General features: G+C 48.4%; 1 protein-coding gene across 2 annotated transcripts in view; it reads right to left on the minus strand.

Moving 5' to 3' along the window:
- Positions 1-15808, minus strand: part of LOC102458761 (solute carrier organic anion transporter family member 1C1-like) — a 54867-nt gene extending 39059 nt beyond the window's left edge. Inside the window, exon 1 of one of the 2 annotated variants that reach the window (XM_014572622.3) lies at positions 15712-15808. The gene's annotated coding sequence lies outside the window, so the exon portion shown is untranslated. Of the gene's footprint in view, positions 1-14094; positions 14117-15711 lie in introns of those variants that run through there. The other variant, XM_075897934.1, reaches the window with a different exon arrangement.
- Positions 15809-16120: the final 312 nt, after the last annotated feature.

The raw sequence follows: 16120 nt of genomic DNA on the forward strand, positions 1-16120 counted from the left end.
GAATTAATTGCGCATTTCTATACTGTGATATAATTGACACTGTGTTGTGGGATCTGATATTTGGTTTGTGTGAGCAAATCAAGTTGCATTCCATTTTTACTACTGTATAAGAAAAAATACAAACCTTAGAAATTATACTCAGACTCCTTTTAATCACCATGTGCCTAATGCTTCAGGGGGTAGCCAAGTTAGTCTGTTACAGAAAAAAACAACAAATAGTCTGGAAGCACTTTATAGACTAACAAAACAACGAAACCCACAAAAGTTCATGATACCATCTACATGTTTTGTTAGTCTACAAAGTGCTACTAGACCATTTGTTGCATGTTCCTAATGTCACTGTTAGTCTTTTAACAACAGGCCCCCTAGTTTGATTGACCAATTTTTTTTAACTTTCATCAGGAACATGAGCACTAAAACTCTCATTCCTAAAAGAGTTCAGATTAAGGGATATGAAATCCGAGTCAGCTGTCAAAAACTTGACCTATTGTCCTTTCAGCTCATAAGCTTATTTAATTAAAGAAGCTAGCTCACCATGGCTTTTCATGTTTCAGTTACAACAAGAAAAGAAAAACAAAAACAAAACAAAAGCTTCCCTAAAATGTTAGGGCTATCTTCACAAAATTACTTAAAATAAATCACAGTATCTCCTCCATCTACTTAATTTTGGGTTTTGTATGATGTGCTCAACAGTTGCATTTAGGATATGTTTTAATGGTGTGGATATTGGAAAAGTGGGTGGAAGCCCCTTGTTAGCCTTGGCCCCATCCTGCAAGTCCATGCCAGTGGACCAATACAGGGTTTCGTTGGCGTGGAGCCAATCATAGGATCTGTGCCTAAGAAAAATCCAGAAAATGTTTCTGAGACTTAGATGTCTAATCAGAACTTTATAATCACATGTATTTAATTGGAAAAAGTCCACATTAAAAAGAAATTAATAGAACTCTGAAGTTTCAGTTAATAGATTCATACTTTTAGTGACTTCAGTGTTTTTGAAAATGATTCACATTCTGTATACGAAACTCTATTTATCTAGGGAAGGTAGAGCAAAAAAGCAGACACAATGCTGGCTTACCCATGCTGGCTCCTATTCTGGAGGAAATGAGCAGAAGAGAATAAGCACATAATTCTGTGCCCATTGAATTCAATGGAAAGATCTCAGTGACGTCTATGTCTATGAGCAACAGAAGGCAGCAACAGCTTTTATAATAGTGATTTGTGTTTAACTCATTTATGCTCAACTACTGGACTGTATATTTTTCTGGAATTTCAGTAAATGAGCCAGGGCAGAGAGGGGACAGGATGATGTGGTTGTTCTGAACCCTCTTGAGATATTGTATTAATTCTGTCCTAGAATCTAGAGTAGCTAGGACTAAGATAGAAAACTATGCATACAAAACACTCCAGCACATGGGGAGGTCCAGTCCCCCTTAAACACCATCTTACGCAGACAATGGTCTCTTGAAAATCTGACAACTATTCATAGCTCCCTTGCAAAGCAGATGGACTCTGTTTCTGCAGCAAAAGATTAGTCACCTTGAGGACTATTCTCCATACATCATTTTTTATCTAAAAAGCAAATTTAATTTTACTGAATCCAATAAGGTGACTATCAGAAGAAAAGCTGGTTTGTTGTCTTAGGTCTTAATTCACTAAGGCTATGTCTACACTATAGAGTTTTTTTCAGAAAAACAACCGTTCTTCTGAAAAAACTTCAGTTACATCCTGTGACGTAGTGGGGGTACCTGGCTGGTTTCTATGCTGCTGGCTCTGGGGTAACCCCCACTGGCTGTCGTGGGGACCACGACCCAGCAAAACAGGATGAGTCACTATGCAAACCAGTGGCCAGACACCCCCCATGGAGAGGAACAAAGGAAGGTGGAATGCTGCCTTGGCTGGGGGGCAGGGCTGGAAGTTAGTGAGTTGGTTGCTGGCTGTCGGAGGGCATGGAGGAGAGCCTAGGGGAAGGGGCTGGAGTTTAGGGGCCCAGTCTCCCCCATCTCAAGGGGGCCTGAGGCATCCTAGCCCAGTTCCTGTAACCAGATTACATCTGTGCTGCGCTGTGCTGGAGGAGCAATAAACCACCCTCAATTCCACTGGCTGGTGCAGTCTGTTTGTGCCATTTCGGGGTGCAGGAGACGGGGAACCCCCAACGCGCCGTCACACTGGTGTCAGGGGTGGGATGCACTGCACCCCATGGATGGAGCTTCCAGCGGTGAGCGACAAGGCGCTGTAGAAGCAAGAGCCCTGGAGCCAGGCGTGCTGGAGACAGAGCGAAGCGGTTCCTGGGAATCGTGGGGCGCTGCAGCACTAGACTGGTGAGTCTGCACCGAGGGGCCCAGCGGGCAGATGGCCTACGCCCGACTCTTGAAGGCAGAGCTGGTGGGGCTGTGCAGAGAGAGGGGCTTGCCTGTGCAGAAAGCAACCAAGGCCCAGCTGATTGCCCAGCTGGAAGATAATGACCAGCCACAGGGCCAGGATCTTGTCCCCAGGGGAAGCAGCCAGACCCCCCCTGAGAGTGTGTCAGGCTCAGAGAGGGGGAGGAGCGCTGGAACCCAACGGAGAGATGAGACAGCGTCTCCCGGGAGGCCTGCAAGCCGTAGCCCATCTAGGGCAGGGGCCAGCCCAGCGGAGCTGCGGCGCCTGGAGATCCAGCTGCGGATCAGGGAATTGGAAGTAGAGGACCGAGAGAAGGACCGCCAGGACCGAGAGAGGGAGCGCCAAGATCGAGAGAAGGAGCGCCAAGATCGAGAGAGGCAGCGGCAGCATGAGCTGGCCATGGCAGAGCGGAGAACCGGCGGGGCACCGGCTGCGCCAAGTGCGGAGGGGCCCCAGGGTCCCAGGACTGCCAGATGCTTGGAGAGGCCCGTGGTGGCCCAATTGAAGGACATGGGTGACATAGACGGGTTCCTCAGTGCCTTTGAGAGGGCCTGTGGACTGCAACGGGTTCCCCCAGCTGACTGGCTGCAGGAGCTCATCCCCGCACTGAGCCAGGAGGCGGCCGGAGTGCTCAGTCAGCTGGAGGACCTACAGCCAGGGGATTACAACCGAGTCAAGGAGGCCCTGCTGCACAAGTTCGGGCTGACCCCCGAGATGTACAGGAAGAAGTTCCGGGGGGTACAGAAAGGGCCACGGGAGACCTATGTGGACCTGGCCTCCCGCCTGGCGCAATACTGCCGCAAGTGGGTGTCTGGAGTCGGAGCCCAGACCGCAGAGGAGCTGCTCAAGCTGGTCATGATGGAGCAGTTCTATGAAGTGTGCCCACCCAAACTGAGGCTGTGGCTCAAGGACCGGAGACCAGAGAACCCCCAGGAGGCCGGGAGACTGGCGGATGAGTTCACGGAGAGCCGGTCCGGGTGTGAACGGGAGTCCCGGAGAGAGAGGGAACCGCGCAGAGACCGGATCTCGGCTGAGCGACGGAGGGAGTCAACTACGGGGCGAGACCAAGGAACAGGTCATCTGTGCCCCAGAGAACCAGCCAGGGCCGGGACAGAGACAGCCCAAAGCCTAACTTGCCATCGCTGTGGGCAAAAAGGCCACAAGAGGGCTCAGTGCACCAGGTCCCAGGACCGGGGACTTTCCAGGGTTAACTGGCTGGGGCGGGAGGAAGGGCAGGCTGCCCCAGAGGCAGGGGCTGGCAGGCAAACCTCAGCTCAGAGAGAGGGGAAGGATGCTCTGTGCACCTCCCCTGGGAGGTCTGATTCTCAGGAGGCGGATTTCTCCGTGTACCGGGTGGGGGCAGGACGGCCCCTGCGGAGCGAGTGCCTCATACCCCTGGAGGTGGATGGTGGGAAGGTGATGGGCTTCTGGGACACGGGGGCGGAGGTGACTCTGGCCCGATCCGACATAGTGGCCCCGGAGCGGATACTACCCCACACGCAGCTGACCCTGAAGGGCATAGATGGGTCCCCGTTTAAGGTGCCTGTAGCCCGGGTGCATCTGAAATGGGGGGCGAAGGAAGGCCTCAAGGAAGTGGGGGTGCACCCGCACTTGCCCACCGAGGTGCTGATGGGGAATGACCTAGAGGAGTGGCCCCATGAATCCCAGCGGGCTCTAGTCACTACCTGGAGCCAGAGCCAGCGGGGGGCTGACAACGTGGGTCCAGGGAAGGACTCCTGGCAGCATCCTCAGGGTCCCATCCCAGTGGACACGGGGTCCAGCCAGGCTGGGACTCCGGACCTAGGCAGAGGTGGGGGACAGGTCCCGATCCCTGCCTCAGCAGCTGAATTCCAGGCTGAGGTGCAGGCAGACCCCTCCTTGCAGAGGCTGAGGGACCAGGCTGGCCTCCATGCAGCTCAGCCCCGGGGGAGAGGTGGCCAGGAGAGATTCCTGCGGGAGCGTGGGCTCCTGTTCCGTGAGTGGCTCCCCCCCAGGAAGGCGAGGGCATGGAGGGTAGAGCGGCAGCTGGTCGTCCCCCAAAAGTATCGCCTCAAGCTGCTGTATTTGGCCCACGATTCCCCCGTTGGGGGCCACCGGGGGATCCGGAGCACCCGGCTGAAGCTGCTCCAGCACTTCTATTGGCCGGGAATCTTTACAGCCGTGCAGCGGTACTGCCGGTCCTGTGACTCCTGCCAGAGGGGCGGGAAGGCCCAAGACAGGAGGAAAGCGGCTTGGGGGTCTCTACCCCAGATAGAGGACCCTCTGGGCTTGCTGAGAGAGTTATGGGAGGGGAAGTCCTCCCTGGATGGAGCATCGGGGGTGGAAGCCGCCCTGGCTGTCCAGAGAAGGCTCGCTGGGCTCATGGCCCCGGCCCGAGAGACCCTGGCCAGAGATCAAGGCCAGTGGAAGGGTGGGTGTGACCCCCGAGGACAGGCCTGTGCCAGTCGCCCTGGAGCGGGGCGGCGAGTGGACAGAGGGAAGCCAATTCATGTGGGGCCTCGCCACGGCCGGCCCGAGTCAAGGGGAGCACCCATGTCCCCAGGGCGGGTTCCCACGCAGAGGACCCGAACTTCCCTAGGTCACGAGCGGAGTGACCCTGCTCAGTTCGCTCTCGGAGGGGGGAGAACTGTGACGTAGTGGGGGTACCTGGCTGGTTTCTATGCTGCTGGCTCTGGGGTAACCCCCACTGGCTGTCGTGGGGACCACGACCCAGCAAAACAGGATGAGTCACTATGCAAACCAGTGGCCAGACACCCCCCATGGAGAGGAACAAAGGAAGGTGGAATGCTGCCTTGGCTGGGGGGCAGGGCTGGAAGTTAGTGAGTTGGTTGCTGGCTGTCGGAGGGCATGGAGGAGAGCCTAGGGGAAGGGGCTGGAGTTTAGGGGCCCAGTCTCCCCCATCTCAAGGGGGCCTGAGGCATCCTAGCCCAGTTCCTGTAACCAGATTACATCTGTGCTGCGCTGTGCTGGAGGAGCAATAAACCACCCTCAATTCCACTGGCTGGTGCAGTCTGTTTGTGCCATTTCGGGGTGCAGGAGACGGGGAACCCCCAACGCGCCGTCACACATCCACACTGCAATTGCGTTCTTTTGAAAGAAAATCAAAAGAACACAGGGGTTTTACTGACATTGGTAAACCTCGTTCTATGAGGAAGAAGCCTTTTTCTGAAAGAGCTCTTTCAGAAAAAGGTGTGTGTGGATGGGGAAGAAGGAGTTCTTTTGCAAGAAGAGGAAAGAGGAAAAAGCACAGGTGCCCTGGTGGCCATTCTTCTCATAGTAGATTCTTCTCGCAGATTACATGCGACATAGCGTCCATTCAGCGTGAACACTATCTGTCAAAAAAGCAGATCGCTTTTTTGATGCACTTTTGCTGTGTAGACACTCTCTTTTGGAAGTTTTTTCGGAAGATCTCTTCTGGAAAAGCTTCTTCTGAAAGAAGGCTGCAGTCTAGACATAGCCTAAGGTACTTAAGCATATGTGTCATGTGAAGCATTTTCATGGTGCAATTGAAGTCAATGGAATGTCTTACGTGCTTAAAGGTACACATACATTGAAGTATCTTGAATCAGGGCCTTTAATTATCTAAAAACTTAAAAAACAACAAATAGTCTAGTAGCAATTTAAAGACTAACAAAACATGTAGATGGTATCATGGGCTTTCGTGGACACAGCCCACTTCTTCAACTCGGCTACCCCTCTGAAACTTAAATTCTCTGACAGGCTTATTTCTTAAAAATGGATTTGCTGCTCACACAAACAAGTAAAACATTATGGGGGACACTTTCAAAGGCAGAAAGGGGAGTTAGACACCTAGCTGGTATTAAAATGCTTTGGAAAATGGGTGCCTAGTTCCTATTTGTGTCATAGACATCTGTGTCCTTCTGTGGCTATATTATGAGCTAGGAGTGTGATTTCCCTGCTCCTGCATGCATACTCACGCTCGCTCTCATCAAGCTAGAATGAGAATAAATAGTGGTGTAACTATGGCAGCATGCGTAGCACTAGCAGAGTCACGACTGAGCCCTGCCAAGCACAAATGCTCATGAAACTGCTCAAAAAAAACGTGCTAAAAAAAAAAAAAGATGGGAGAAAAGTTGTTCTCTCTTCCCACCAGCAGTGCAAGTGGGCCTATATGGGCTGATACGTTGCACCAGCAACGTATGTCTAGATGGTACAGCGTACTGTAAACAGACTATACAGCCCACCAGTCCCTCCACAGAGCTGTATTTACTCTGTCTCTGTCTTATATAGAAGCAGCCCTGCAGGGGAACAGGGCTGGGGGAATTGGGGACAGTACAGCAGCTGGAGGAACTGCTGGTGTTCTGCTCCTTTCTTTGCTGCCCCTCTCAAAGGGGAAAGGAACAGAATCCCCAGCCCCACCCTCAGCCCCATCCTCCAGCAGGGCTGCTGCTCTGCACACAAAGCCAGGGAAGAGGTAGCTTGTGGAAGGGCAGGGTTTAGGGCTGAGGTTTCTGCTCCTTTCCCCACTAGCAGGGGCAGAGTGGGAAATGCAGCAGAACTACAGGCAGCTCCTTCCGCTGGTGTACTTCCCCCAACCCTTTCCCCTGCTAGGGAGAGGAGGGGAAGAGCATCAGGGCACTGAGCTAGGGACAGGGACAAGTCACATGGTGGTCACATGGGGAGGTAACGTGCCCCCCCCCCCTCCTTAACTGGTATCCTCCCCTTCACCCGTACCAGTAAGAAATTTATTTTCCTTGCACCGCTGCTTCCCACAGAGGGTAGAACAGGAGACAATGGATTCAAACTACAGCAGAGCAGATTTAGATTAAATCTCAAGGAAAACCTCCTAACTGTGAGAACAGTAGGACAATGGAGCAAACTGCCGGGAGGTTATGGAAGCTTTCAAAAGGAGGCTGGATAGCCATTTGTTTAGATGGTGTAGACCAGCAGGGCCAACAACCTCACTAGGCCCTTGGGCAAGATGAGGGGGCCCTGCTCCATGCCCAGGAAGGGGCAAGGCCTCAGGAAGAAAGGGCGGGACTGGAGCAGCCAACCCTCAGCACTGTCCAAATAGTAGAATGTCTCCCGTCCTCTCCCCCCAAGCCCTCAGCGCTGCCTGGAGCGGGTCATGTGGCACCCCTGTCTCTCAGGCAGCCCTAAAGACTGCCTGGAGCATGCTGCGTGGCACTCTAGCAGCGGTTTAAAAGGTCCAGGGCTCTGGCCACTACCACATGCCGGCGACAAGGCACTTTTGTATCATTGGGCCCTGGGGCAGTTGCCTCCTTTGTCCCCCTCTGGCAACAGGCCTCATTTGGACACAATAAATCTTGCATCATAACAGGCAGTTCGAGGACCCTTGAAATCCTGTCCAATCCTGTGATTCTATTATTCCAGCATGTCTCAGCCATGCTACTGCTCTCTTTTGCCACAATGGCTACACTGATATTCGTACTCAGGCTAGCTGGATGAGAGGTAGTGCAAATACGCTACACAAACAGATGAATCACACCCTTTGCTGACAATGGAGATGTAGCCTATATGTACATTAAAGTCATATTAAACAACACCAACAGACACCATGGGAGAACATAACTAAACATTTGCAGCCCATTTTACTGCAAAGTTTTGAAAAAGTTACACAATGAACTGCCTAAAAAATCTGATGTAAAGTAACTCAGCTGTAGCTCTATCTGAAGTGCTACTTTCTTCGGGCCAGATTTTCTGCTACCTTGCTGAGGGTATTTCTACACTGCAGAGTTTTTCCAGAAAAATGGCCATTTTTCCAGAAAAACTACACTTACGTCCACACTGCCATTGTCTTCTTTCAACAGAAAGTCAAAAGAACGGCGGGGGTTTTCCGACCGTGGTAAACCTCTTTCTATGACGAAAAAGCCTTTTTCGGAAAAAGGCGTGTGTGGATGCAGAAGAGAGTGTTTTTCAAAAGAAGAGGCCTCCAGGAAAAAGCCCAGGTGCTCTCATGGCCACTCCATCCACAGTAATCACAACTGAAATGCAAGATTTCAATCCATGTGGACACTATCTCTTGAAAAAGCAGATCACTTTTTCGTTGTGCTTTTGCTGTGTAGATGCTCTCTTTTAAAAAAAGTTTTTCAGGAAGATCTCTTTCAGAAAAGCTTCTTCCAAAAGAAGCTTGCAGTCTAGACATAGCCTGAGTGTGGAGGTCAAGTGTTATTACGCCTGGATGGTCGTGCTCTAGAGCAGTGGTCTCCAACCTTTTTACACCCAAGATCACTTTTTAAATCTCAGAACAGGGGAAGATCTACTGCCCCTCCCCTTCCTTGAAGCCCCGCCCTCTCTATTCTCCTCCTGTCCATCACTTGCTATCCCCAGCCCTTACTTACACACTCTGATAAACAGTTTATTTTTTAAATTATGTGATACATAAAATTAAAATCAGGTGTTTATAGTTATGAAATAAATGGTCTGTTTTTTATTCATGCTATTTACATCTAAAATGAAACATTTATAATTATACATTTTGTGGGGACAGAGTTCTGCGGCGGGGGGGCAGGGGAGAGGGAACAGAGTGCTGGGAGGGCAGAGGACAGGGTTATGCAGCTGGGGACAGGGTGCCAGTGGGGACAGAGTTCGGGGAGTGGGGACGGGAATAGGGACAGAGTTCTGTGGCTGGGGCCAGGGGAGTGGGGACAGCGTTCTGTGGCTGGGGAGTAGGGACTGGGGAGTGGAGTGCCAGTGGAGGCGGAGAGTCCCCTGCATCTCCCTCCTCCCAGGATTCTCCCCTCCCGCCAGGGAAACCAGCCCGTGCCTGCCCCAGGACCGACCCCATGCGGCGCAGGGAAGCCCCGAACGCACCTGCCCCGGGGCCGACGCCCCCCCACCAGCGTAGGGAAGCCCCGTGCGTGTGCACCTGCCTAGGGCGCGAACCCTCGGTGCGGTGAGACCCCACGCGTGCATGTACTGGCGCCAACCCCCGCTCAGGGAAGCCCCACACGCATGCCTGCCCCGGGGCCAACCCTCCCCCCACGTGCCAGGAAGCTATTTTTCTGAGGGAACATTTCCACACAATTAAAGATGCCCGTCGCTGAGCTGAATGACAATAAGGTACTGAGGGCATGTCTACACTACCACCCTAGTACCATACTACTCGAAACGAGGAGTAATGGTAGTTCGGAATAGGAAGCCTAGTCCAAACTATCTAGTCCGTGCCGTGTGTAGCCGCGTGGCACGGAGTCCGCACTAGCGGACATTTAAAAATGGCGGCGCCCGGTGAGATGAAAATGAAGCCCGGGAAATTCAAATCCCGGGCTTTATTTGCAACTCTGGTTGCCTACATTACCACCCTAGTTCGAACTAGGGTGGTAGTGTAGACATACCCTGAGTGTATTAGCCAGATGATCCATTCTTCATGTCTTAAGTATTCTTTAGTTAATACCACTTTAAATGAAAGTTCTGCATCTATAAAATGTTTATATTTTTTACTTCATAATAAATTATTCAGTTATATTTCTCGGAAGGACCCCGTGGTCCAGAAGCAGCTGAGAATTAAAATAATTAATGAAAGGCTTGGACTGTGTTGTAAGGTTGCCAGGTGTCCAGTTTTGAACCAGACAGTCAGGTATTTGAGCTTTCTGTCTGGGAAACAAATTGAGAAAATACTGGGCATACGAATGTCCAGAATGTTCTAATTAAGTAAGTTTTATTATTATCATGAGTATCAGTACATAGTTGCATACTGCCAGGCAGTACGCAACTACACAGTAGAGAGGAGGGGGCAGGGCTGGGGTGGGATAGAATCCCCAGGGCCGGACTCGCTCGTGCACCCCACTGGGACCATGTGCAGGATGGGCAGCACCCCGGGATCTGCGTGCTCCTGTGCCAGCCCCGCTTCTCGCCAGCTGGTTCCCTCCTCCCTCCCCCTGCTCTCCCCAACCCCATCCCGGCCAGCCATGCTTCTCACTGGCCGGTTTCCCGCCCCCTCCTCCCCAATCTCCTCCGGCCAGCCCCGCTCCCACTGGCTGGTGTCCCCACCCCACCCCGCTCCTTCCAACCCCCTCCCAGCCAGCCCTACTTCCTGCAGGCTGGTTCCCCCTCCCCCCTGATCTGAGATCAAGTGTGTCCATTATTTCTTTGAAACCATCTGGTAACCCTATGTCCAGGCCTGCATGAGCATACAATGGTGGGTTGGGCAGAAGCAAAAGGAAGATTGGCGAGCAACGGAACCTTTCCTTCCCAACTGCTCCTAGCATGCCTATATATAGGCCAAGCACAGTCCTGAGGGAATTGTACAGTGGGCCTTATCCTAGTGAAGTTGCTGGACTGGCACAAGGAAACTGAACATGCACTAGGTAAAAGGGTGTAAGTGAGTATACTTTCCCACAGCACTTCTAGTGGTACTGTGCCAGACTGCCAGAGCAAGTGTGACTGATGAGTTCTAATCTCCCATCAATGGGGTTTGTATCTTAAAACCATGAGAACAAGCTCTCTGCTAGTGTAAACTGGTGCAGCTTCTCTGGACTCATGTAAATAGGCCCTGGTTATATTGGGGTTACTGATGCAACCCAGTGGCGTTGAACCAGTTTTAACAAGCAGGGAATTTAACCCTTAAAAAGTCAAGATTAACATGTCACCCTTCTTACACAACGATCAAACACTTTTGATTTCACTCTGGGTGAGAAGAATAGTGAAGAATGAGGAACTCAAAGTTCTTATGTTCCCCTGCTTTGTGAAACACATGCAAGGGATACAAATTAGCTCTTGAAAAGCACTCCTGTGTTCAGAGAGGCTCAACCACAGCTTTTCTTTTGGTTTGCTCCTTCTGTGCAGAAGGTGGGAACGTACGGGGCAAAAAGTATTAAATGCAAAACCAGGGTGAGAGAGAACCTGCTTTCAAAGTCAGGCAGAATAATACAAATACAGATCTTTTCAGGATTTATTCAGAATCTGATTTCTAAAGAAAAATAATGGTGTAGGTGTTTCTCATTCGATGGCTACGTCTAGACTGGCCCCTTCTCCGGAAGAGGCATGCTAATTTCTAACTTTGGAATAGGGAAATCCGCGGGGGATTTAAATATCCCCCGCGGGATTTAAATAAACATGTCCGCCGCTTTTTTTCTGGCTTGGGGAAAAGCCGGAAAAGAGCGTCTAGACTGGTGCGATCCTCCGGAATAAAGCCCTTTTCCGGAGGATCTCTTATTCCTACCTTCAGGAAAAGATCCTCCGGAAAAGGGCTTTATTCCGGAGGATCGCGTCAGTCTAGATGCTCTTTTCCGGCTTTTCCCCAAGCTGGAAAAAAAGCGGCAGCCATGTTTATTTAAATCCCGCAGGGGATATTTAAATCCCCCGCGGATTTCCCTATTCCAAAGTTAGAAATTAGCATGCCTCTTCCGGAGAAGGGGCCAGTCTAGACGTAGCCTTTGTGTATTACAACATTTAAGAAGATAGTGAAGACAGGACACAAAGTAAAAGATGGATATATGAAAAGAGATTGAATGACTACTTTGGTTATATGCCAAAGGCAAGATCCTCCTGAAATATGCTGGGGGTGGGGGAGGCGGAGAGGGGGGAGCTTTCTTTATGGTTGTGAATTAGTTTTAAACATAGTTGGCTGAAATGATAGCAACAGGAAAATCTGAAAATGGCTAGCACATTGATAACACAGAGACACAGAGAGAGAACAAAATGCAGTTTTCTGCAGTATTTCATGTTGAAGGACCTAAGGGAACTAAGAGTTCTTTCTCATCAATGTCTACACTGTGGTGCTATTTCGGGATACTTCCGTTATCCCGAAATAGCTATTCTGCATCTTGACAGTGCCCATTATTTCAAAATATCTTTCAAAATAATGGACATGCTATTCCGATTTCCTGTAAACCTTGTTCCATGAGGATTAAGGGATATTTCGGAATAGCGATTTATTTCTAACGTTGGTGCTGTATAGACAGTGCCAAATTACAAAATAAACTATTTCGAAATACACTCAAAATAAGCTACACAATTTGCATATCTCACATTGCGTAGCTTATTTCAAACTAAGGGTGCAGTGTAGACGTACCATTAGAGAAGTTACAATCCTTCAGTAGTGATATGACAGTTTGTTGCCATGGAAATGTCTGCTGTCACAAATTCAGTAGCGTGATATCACTTCCTGACTGAATAAGAAGAGAAAACCCACAGGCTATATCTACACTGGCGGCTTCTTGCGCAAGAACATCTGCCATGTTGCCATGTACGAGCTGTGCTTTTGCGCAAGAGTGCCCATGGCAGTGTGGACGCTCTCTTGCACAAGAAAGCTCTGATGGCCATTTTAGCCATAGGGCTTTCTTGCGCAAGAAATCCCTGCCAAGCGTCCACACTGCCCTCTTGCGCAAGAACTCCTGTGCAAGAGGCCTTACACCTGTTAAAAAAGAGCATAGCTCTTGTGCAAGGAGCCCTCTCCTACCACGCCGTACTGTAAATTTACTTGCGCAAGAGTGGGCAGGCAGTGTGGACGGCCGTACTTACGCAAGAAGCTGCAAGTGTAGACATAGCCACGGAGAAGATGTAAGCCCTTCTCTAAATACAAATATCTGCACTGATTAATATGGACGAGACTGAGAGAGAACCAAATATCTCTGAATGTAGGAAAAGCAAATACTTATATCCAAGTTTCACTGCTCAAGCTATCTCTAACTAGCAAATGTGACAAGAAAGGGTAGTTTAATTCAGTGGTTCTCAACCTGTGCTCCATGGACTTCTGAAGGTCTGCAGACTATTTCTAGGGGGTTGCAAAAGACTTAAACTGCAAACCAATTAAACAGTATTCAACTATCTATACAAACAATAGATTTCCAAAAGGGTCTGTACCTCCATTCAAAAAATGTTAGGGGCCTGCATATGAAAAAAAAGGGTTGAGAAACACTGGTCTAATTCATCTGAGACTTTTCTCCAGTGTGATAACCTTCTATTTTCTCTAGTTTGTGGAGAAAGGTTTTATGATGCCAATCTGTTACATAGCAACCAATAAAAATAATTACAAAAAAGGAAAGAAATTTTGGGCTATTGATTCCATTGAACTCAGCGTGGGTTTTACAACCCACCCTTAGCAACTGGCCCTTAGTACTCCTTATAATAAAGAACAAATAAATAAAGATATCTAGGTCTAATATTGTTCTTAATAGGCATATCCATAGAAATATCTCCTCATCGGTGGAAGCAAGGGTTTTACAATATAAGCCCTAAGGTAGCAGCAGCATTGTTATAAGATGTTGAATTTCCTGCTAGCCAGATTATTTAAGGGATATTTGATAACAATGGTATAATGTGATATGGCAAACTACGTCAAATAAAATAATAAAGCACGACTCACGCTCTATTGGTAGTGCAGCAATTTCTGACGTTTTCTGAGGAAGTGCAAGATTTTCATTTAATTTATTGAGTAAAGTTTCTCATCCATCCCAAAGGACAGTCATGTGGCTGCCTGCTCACTGTGGCCTGTTTGCCCAGCCTTCCAGAAAAATGCCCCGAAACAATAGTAACAGAAAGGTACAGTATGAACTGTACTACTTTTCTTCCCCCATTCATCTCCCTGAAATGTCTAGTTTCGAAGTCTGGTTGGAGCCAGTTAAATGGTAACACTGTTAAGCAGGCCAGCTATTAAACACGCACACACATTGGGATCAAACACAGGTTTTGAACTCAATCTCTTCCCCTTCCCTGGCCCACTGTTCTCCAAATGAGGACTTTTCTGTTACACTGCCCAACTTCGAACAATTCAATAACTCCTCACTCACTTACACATTACTGCCCTGTATCACTGTCATTTTCCTTCTTTGGAGATAATACTTATTTGATACATGACCTGCAGCTCAGAGAACAGGCACTTTTGCCCATCTAAGCACCTACATACATTTGGGCTACGTCTACACTGGCCCCTTTTCCGGAAGGGGCATGTAAATTTCACTAGTCGTCGTAGGGAAATCCGCGGGGGATTTAAATATCCCCCGCGGCATTTAAATAAAAATGTCCGCCGCTTTTTTCCGGCTTTTAAAAAAGCCGGAAAAGAGCGTCTAGACTGGCCCCGATCCTCCGGAAAAAGTGCCCTTTTCCGGAGGCTCTTATTCTTACTTTGAAGTAAGAATAAGACCCTCCGGAAAAGGGCGCTTTTTCCGGAGGATCGGGGCCAGTCTAGACGCTCTTTTCCGGCTTTTTTAAAAGCCGGAAAAAAGCGGCGGACATTTTTATTTAAATGCCGCGGGGGATATTTAAATCCCCCGCGGATTTCCCTACGACGACTAGTGAAATTTACATGCCCCTTCCGGAAAAGGGGCCAGTGTAGATGTAGCCTTGAGGTTCTGGGCCTTGGCTTCCTGGCGCACTAAAAAAGAAAAAAAAAAGCTATTTACATGTTTGACTGGACATAGGGAGCTGGGCATTATCAAGTACTGTGGTATATTTGGCAGGCAACTTTGTAGTGCTGAGCTTAATGCCAGCATTGAAAATTGAAACAAGTTCTTGGCTAAAATTTTCAAACACCTCCTAAGTGAGGTAGGAGCCAAGATTCTGTATTCAAAAGTGATGTAGGCATGCAGGAAATTAAGTCACATTGAAAGACAAGAGGACTTGGGCTCCTAGAAACCTGAGGTATTTTTTTTAAATGGGGCTACACACTTTTGAAAATTTTACTTGGAATCTAAGCCTGGATTTTCCACCATGATGCAGAATCATTTGGATTGCTGAGCATTAAGCACCCACACGCCACCAAATTTCAACAGAAGTTCACCACCTCACTATCTTAGGCACTTTTGAAAATCCCAGCTGAGGTTTTTGGGAGCATGTTATGACATGGCATTATTAATGGAGCCAAAAACTGGAAATACATTAGAATAAATAGCAGAATAAGCCTCTTCATTATGGGAAGGTTGAATATATCCAAAGGTCATGAGCCAGAGACTCACTATAGACTTTACTCAGGTGAAAATCTATGTTACTTAGCTTTACAGTTCGAGAGATACGTTTCAATATTTTTAACCCAAGAAAACAATTCTAAGAAAAATGTTTTCAGTATCAGACAGATGAGGTGTGGCACGTTATAAAGGTTTTATTAGCAGTCATTTCATATCACCTATATAAATGCATGTATAGTTTTGCCACTTGCAAGTAAAATGCCCATCTCAAACTCATGCTGATATAATCTGATTATCTATACACCATTCTTTCTCTCACACCTACCTTTTAATATCTGAATAGATTAACTCGACAGGTATTGACTTCAAAATGTCTGTATACAGTGTCCCTTTACTAACTTCCTCGTTCTGAATCAGATTAACTGAGAAGCATATTTTGTACATTAAAAACAAAATTGAACATATGAACTAACATAATACATAATTAAAACCTAGAGGATTTTCCTACCTGATTAGTACAAATTCAAAATACAGTGAGTTAAACAGTCCAGAAATCCTGGGCAGTGTTCCCTTTAAACTGGTAACAAACTAAGCTTTGTTGCTGCACACAACTCTGGGACTTGAGTGCCCTGTATCTTCTCAAGTTTCCCAGGTTACCTTGGCACTAAACTGACTGGAGAGAAATGTTTGAGAGAGATTTTAACTCTAGCATTGGAGGAATGTAATTTCCATAGAGCAGGGTGGACTTGAGGTAACAAGAACAATGAAGGAACTTCAGACAAGCACAATGCCTAAAGATACACAAAACTGCTTTCTATTACAGGATGAATCATATATCCATCTCCCCACTTCCAACAGCACTCCAGTAGAGCTCTGCTAGCTGGTGCAGAGAGTGAGGAGGGGCATGGCCTATGTTT

The sequence above is a fragment of the Pelodiscus sinensis genome, chromosome 1 (assembly GCF_049634645.1).
Source record: "Pelodiscus sinensis isolate JC-2024 chromosome 1, ASM4963464v1, whole genome shotgun sequence".
Lineage (NCBI taxonomy): Eukaryota > Metazoa > Chordata > Testudines > Trionychidae > Pelodiscus > Pelodiscus sinensis.